We start from the raw sequence: 5,179 nt of genomic DNA, 5'->3' as shown, positions 1-5,179 counted from the left end.
TGGAGGGGGAAAGAGGCGCAAGCAGCAGCTCCTTCACCGCTGCCGCCTCGCCGTGCCTCTCACCTCCGTGATTGGGCGCAGCAACGCCGGCAGCACAGCCTCATCCCCACTCCGCTCACTTCCGCGGGGGGAGGGGAGAGGCAGCGGACGGGGCGGGGCGCGGCAGCGGAAGGGCGGGCGGATTTCCCCCCCCCCCAACCCTCAGGGCGCGCACAGGCGCCTGCGCCCCGACAGGGCGGCGGCCGCTGATAGAGGCGGTCAGCCTCTCTGTCCCCCGACCTGGCACTGGTGGCGCGGGCGTAGCGGCCTTCAGCGACGGCCCGGGGCGAGTTTCGCAGGCTGCCGGAGCCCCACCCAGCGCAGCGAGCCACGAAAATAAACGCGTTTAAACGCCCCAGACGCTACTGGGAGTTCTGGAGGAGCCCCCGGTGTGGAGGCCTATGCCGCCGGTGCCTGCCCCCGCGGCGAGGTCTTCTCACCTCCCTGCCCGGGCAGAAAAAGCACGTTACCATGAGGAAGATGGAGCCGCGAGCAGCGTTGGGCAGTCGGAGAAGTCATTGGCCCTGCCGGCCTCTGTGCCAGGACTGGGAGCCAAAGGCAGCCCTCCGGGCCTGCGCCCTGGGCTGGTTGTGGGTTTTCCCACAACCAATTTGTTTTCTATCCTGTAATGCCCACTCGCTTCAGAGGTTGTCTTTGCTGCAGTCCATGCTGTGTGTCTCCGAAGAAGTACTTGTATGAAAATAAGCATGGGCTAGCCACAATTTTTACACCCAGACTCTATTTGTAGTCCAGTTAGTTTTGGATCACCAGACAAATTATTGTGTTCTTTCCAATGTTCACCAAAAAAAAATAGCAAGACTCCATACAAAATTGTGACTACTTTAAAAGCTGGTTTTAGCTACCAGTCATGTAATCACGAACCCTTATCACTAGTTAAGTACTGTGGGGAAAAAAAAATGCTTTACCAATTCAATTATGTTTACTTAGACACCAAAAGGATGGTATTTGGAACTACAGTGTTCCAATGCTGAGCTCCAAGGCTCAGGAAGTTGTTAAAAGTAATTTTCACTGATACAATAAATTTTATATTTAAGGTACGATGCACAGCATAGTAAGAACAAAATACCTTTTGACTTTCAAGGTCAAAATCTAATGGAGACATGCTAATTGTAGGCTTTACCCCTCATTTCTAAAGGAGCATGACAACATGGTCCAAGAAATACAATTGCATTGACATCTCATGATTAACAACCTGTCACCTTGGCTTTGTTTTTCTTAAGCAGCAGAAGAAAACAAAAATCAGTCTTTGTCAGTTCATAAGAAGCATTTAACACAACTAAATTTAAAACATTTTAATTAAATCTCCCAACCCATAATAGCATGCCTCTATGAATCCCTCAGCTAAACAAGGTGAAGTTAGAGAACATACATGCTTCTTTTGAAGCTCTTGAAGATAAATTTGTTAGAGTGCTAAAATAATACATATTTGTCAATATATATTGAGAGGTAAAGAAGAGTTGCAAGTGCTGACAAAGTACAGGCCCTAGGAATTTGCATTCAGGAAAATAAGATGACAACGAGCAGGTTAATTGCTTGAGAATACCTAATGCATGATTTCTGACCTGTCCAATATAGGTGCCATGTTACTTGAATATTTCCATGGTTACTCCATGAAGTATCCCACTACAAGTAGGTAGCACTGTCATTGTAGCAATTGTAGCAATGACTCTTCTCCAATATACATGTTTGTAAGGCTACTTGTAACACTAGTTATGATGTCTCAATTTCAACATAAAACTGATGCACAATAACTCATTAGAAAAAACAGTTACTTTGTTAAAATAGATAGCTCTTGCTTTCAGATGTTACTGTTCAATAAGAAAAATGTATATAAATATTTCCATGAAGAAAAAACCCATAGCCTGTAGGTCCTAATACTGTTTACATCCACAACCTATTTAGACTTCTTTACACTATGCTGTGAAAAGGTTTTGGTGAGAAGATTGGAAGGGAGTTCTTGAACATAACTGAGCTTCTTTACAACTGGAGCTATTGAGATCTAAGTATCTGTGACAAAGTCTGCCTACTAAGAAACATCCTGTGTTCATGTGTCTTAAAAGAGGAGAAGAAAGTCAAAAGCAAGCCCTACTGTATAGAGAGAACGAAAAAAGAAGCTTTATGCCTGGGGCTTAATCTCTTTTCCATTAGCATACATCTGCCAATCATACATGCCTGTGATGCTGCCAGGCAGTTGGGAAGCACCTTTTCTGCATTATACCAGGACTATATCCATCCTTGAAAATTGTATTACTGTTTCTGCCATACTCTACACCTACAAACGGTGGTTTGTAATAAACAACGCACAAAGTATTTTATCTCCATCTGCTGCTAAATATTGTTTCTTAAAAAATCCTGACCTTTATGTGAGCTTGATACACAAGATTGTTAGGGAGCCTTAATATCTTCAGGAAGCCTCATAAAAATGTGTGGCAAAGGCATTAATTGGCAAACCAAAGCAACATTATTAGAATGTGATTGTGGAGATGAAGTCTGAAATTCAAAAAAGGCTTCGCTTACAGTAACCGATTGTAGCTAGTTGTACTCACAAATTACAATAATAGTTGTTTTACATTTTTTAATCTCATTAAAAAATCTTGCAATAAAATGCTCCTCTGAATATCCATCCAGTGAGCAAACAAGTCTAGCCACAGCAGAATAATTCCAGTGAAAATACATGTACAAATTAGAAGAACATATATAAATTCAAATAGAAAAGGCCAAACAATCCCTAAACTTTACAGTTAGAATCTCTTTCTAAAAAATACTACTTGAAAGGATCTGCAATACTGATAGGGTTTGGGGAGGGAGGGGGAAGACCGGTTAGATCGCCAGTTTTCTCTTTCTAGTTCGCAGACCTGAAGATACTTCCTAAAAACAAGTGAACTTGCTGATAATAGGTTTGCATTTAGGAGAGCAGAGTTTCATCAGTGTTCAATACCAACTTAAGCAGCCCCCAGCCCCACACATTCTCCTTCTCTTGGTGTGTTGTCTGGTTTAAATGCCACACACCACCACCTTAGTGTTCTGCATCAACAAAAAAGAGTTCCCGTCATCCTGTCACACCACCCCCCACCCCCCATCCCCTCTCCATCCTTTTCCTCACAGAAGGCTCATAATTTACCTCCTGTTGATGCCCAAGTCAGACCTTGCCTTCTGCGAGCAGCTGTCAGCAGCAGGGAGCCACTAGATTATCTCAGAACCACAACCTCAAATTGACCAACACCTAAGTTCATGTGGTAACTGATTCATGTCTGGAATAACCAAGCAGATCAGTAAATACAAACTTTTCTAAATCAAAAGTGGTTATTCTGGCACAGCCAAGAGGGTGGAACAGGTATGGGGAACATAGATAGGCACTGCAGCTTTCAGTACTTTCTGTGGTCCCCTAGGCCTTCAGGGCTGAAAACTAGTGATTTGATAAAATGGTTTGGTTGGTTTTCTTTAATAGTCAGCTGTAAAAAAGCATAGTTAGCTTCTGTATTAATCTAAAGGCAACATAAAAGGTTGCTTTTAGTTGCCTTTCTACTTCTTCAGAAGAATTAAGGGCCTCTGGAAGGCTTGGAAAAATTAAAAGGTAATAAATACGTGACATTCTAGATAGTACCGTCAATCGGTTGGAAGGAAAGAAGGGAGAATTCAGTCTAATGGCATTAAACAGATAGGTCTTAACCGCAGCATGTTTATATGCAAGCTTAACTTCACGTTTGGTTTAGCCTTCAGAATCACAATCAATTCAACTTCATCTCAACTACTCCCTTGTGCTACAGCACTACCAGAAGTAGTAAACTATTTCAAACATAACAAAGATACCTATAACTGCATGGTTCACAGATTTGAGATCTATTCTACAGAATTCTGCTGAAGTCACTTTTGAGAACATAACAGCACTTGAAATACTTGTTGCTCTGAAGTAAGCTTCCAGATCCTTTTAGAGATGCATTTGGTTAAATTCTGTCAGTGTTGAGTAATGCTAATGAAATCTACTATAAATTTGTTAATCTCCTGAGAAGTTTACTTATACATTATAATTAAGAAAAACATTTTTCTGAATCATAACATGAATAGCATTTTAATATGGACAAAACTTTCTATAGCACTTCAGTTTGGGGCAGAAAAAGTTAGTATGGGATCCTTCTATCAAAACAGGCTTCTTAACTATTTGCTTTAGGTATAATTCAACCTGCCCTCAATACACTGAACACAAATTAGCTTTTCTGGAAGAAATAATTACTTTCTGGTAAAATGGACTTTAATTTGATTTAATCTCATTATTTGTTGTCTTTCATCTTGATGCCAAAAACTCACCAGTGCTTTTACAGTCCTCTAAAGAGTTCTTGTATGACTGGAGTCAGGACAGGGCAGGGATGATACTGGAGCTTCTCATTTACACATTTAAAGAAATGGCGTGTGTCATCTGTAAAGCCTGCATTGCATATTTCCTCCATCTTTTCCATCCATGCTGTTCAACTGATACCTGATAGAAGCAATCACTTAATCTCTGAATATTTTTATGTATGTATGTATCTATATGTGTGTGTATGTGTATAATATGTATTTTTATATATATAAAACCAGTTCACTAAGTTTAAAAGAAGAAAAATGATACGGTTTTCCCAGAGGAAACAAGTACTCATTTCATTTTATAAATCTGAGCATGTTAAGATGTAAGAAACATAGCTACATTTTCAAATTACCTTAGCTCAGCCCTGTCTTGACACGCTGCGATTATGCTAATTAAGGAACTTGGGTTTATGGCAGTCTTAAATTAGATTTCACTGATTTTTAAAACACCATTAAATTTAACCCCCCTCCCATCCCTAAATAGCGTCCCTACTAACATTTTATGTTCAGAGAGGGGGTGAAGAATCACAGCAGTTTAAGGTGACATAAAATCAGGCTTTTGGGATTCTCCTTTCACTGATGCTTAGTTCTGCACTTCCGGTGTGCTAGCCCTGACACTGTCATCTCTTGGTAACCCAGCTCAGGGGGACTGATCCAGCCAAGAAGAAAGCCTACCTGAAAAAAGACACTACTGCTGAACTCTCACTATTTGTGCAGGAAGGCAGTGTGGGGCAGCAGCAGGACTATGGGAGCTCGAACCTTAAATCAGTTTGAATTG

The 5,179-nt window shown here is 41.3% G+C and overlaps 1 protein-coding gene across 1 annotated transcript in view; it reads right to left on the bottom strand.

Annotated features, from left to right (window-relative positions):
* Positions 1-105, bottom strand: part of ATP2C1 (ATPase, Ca++ transporting, type 2C, member 1) — a 53,824-nt gene extending 53,719 nt beyond the window's left edge. Inside the window, exon 1 of the mRNA XM_010567988.1 lies at positions 64-105. The gene's annotated coding sequence lies outside the window, so the exon portion shown is untranslated. The remainder of the gene's footprint in view (positions 1-63) is intronic.
* Positions 106-5,179: the final 5,074 nt, after the last annotated feature.

The sequence above is a fragment of the Haliaeetus leucocephalus genome, unplaced genomic scaffold (genome assembly GCF_000737465.1).
Source record: "Haliaeetus leucocephalus isolate CR32 unplaced genomic scaffold, Haliaeetus_leucocephalus-4.0 Scaffold234, whole genome shotgun sequence".
Lineage (NCBI taxonomy): Eukaryota > Metazoa > Chordata > Aves > Accipitriformes > Accipitridae > Haliaeetus > Haliaeetus leucocephalus.
This window is presented reverse-complemented; position numbering and strand designations above follow the sequence as displayed.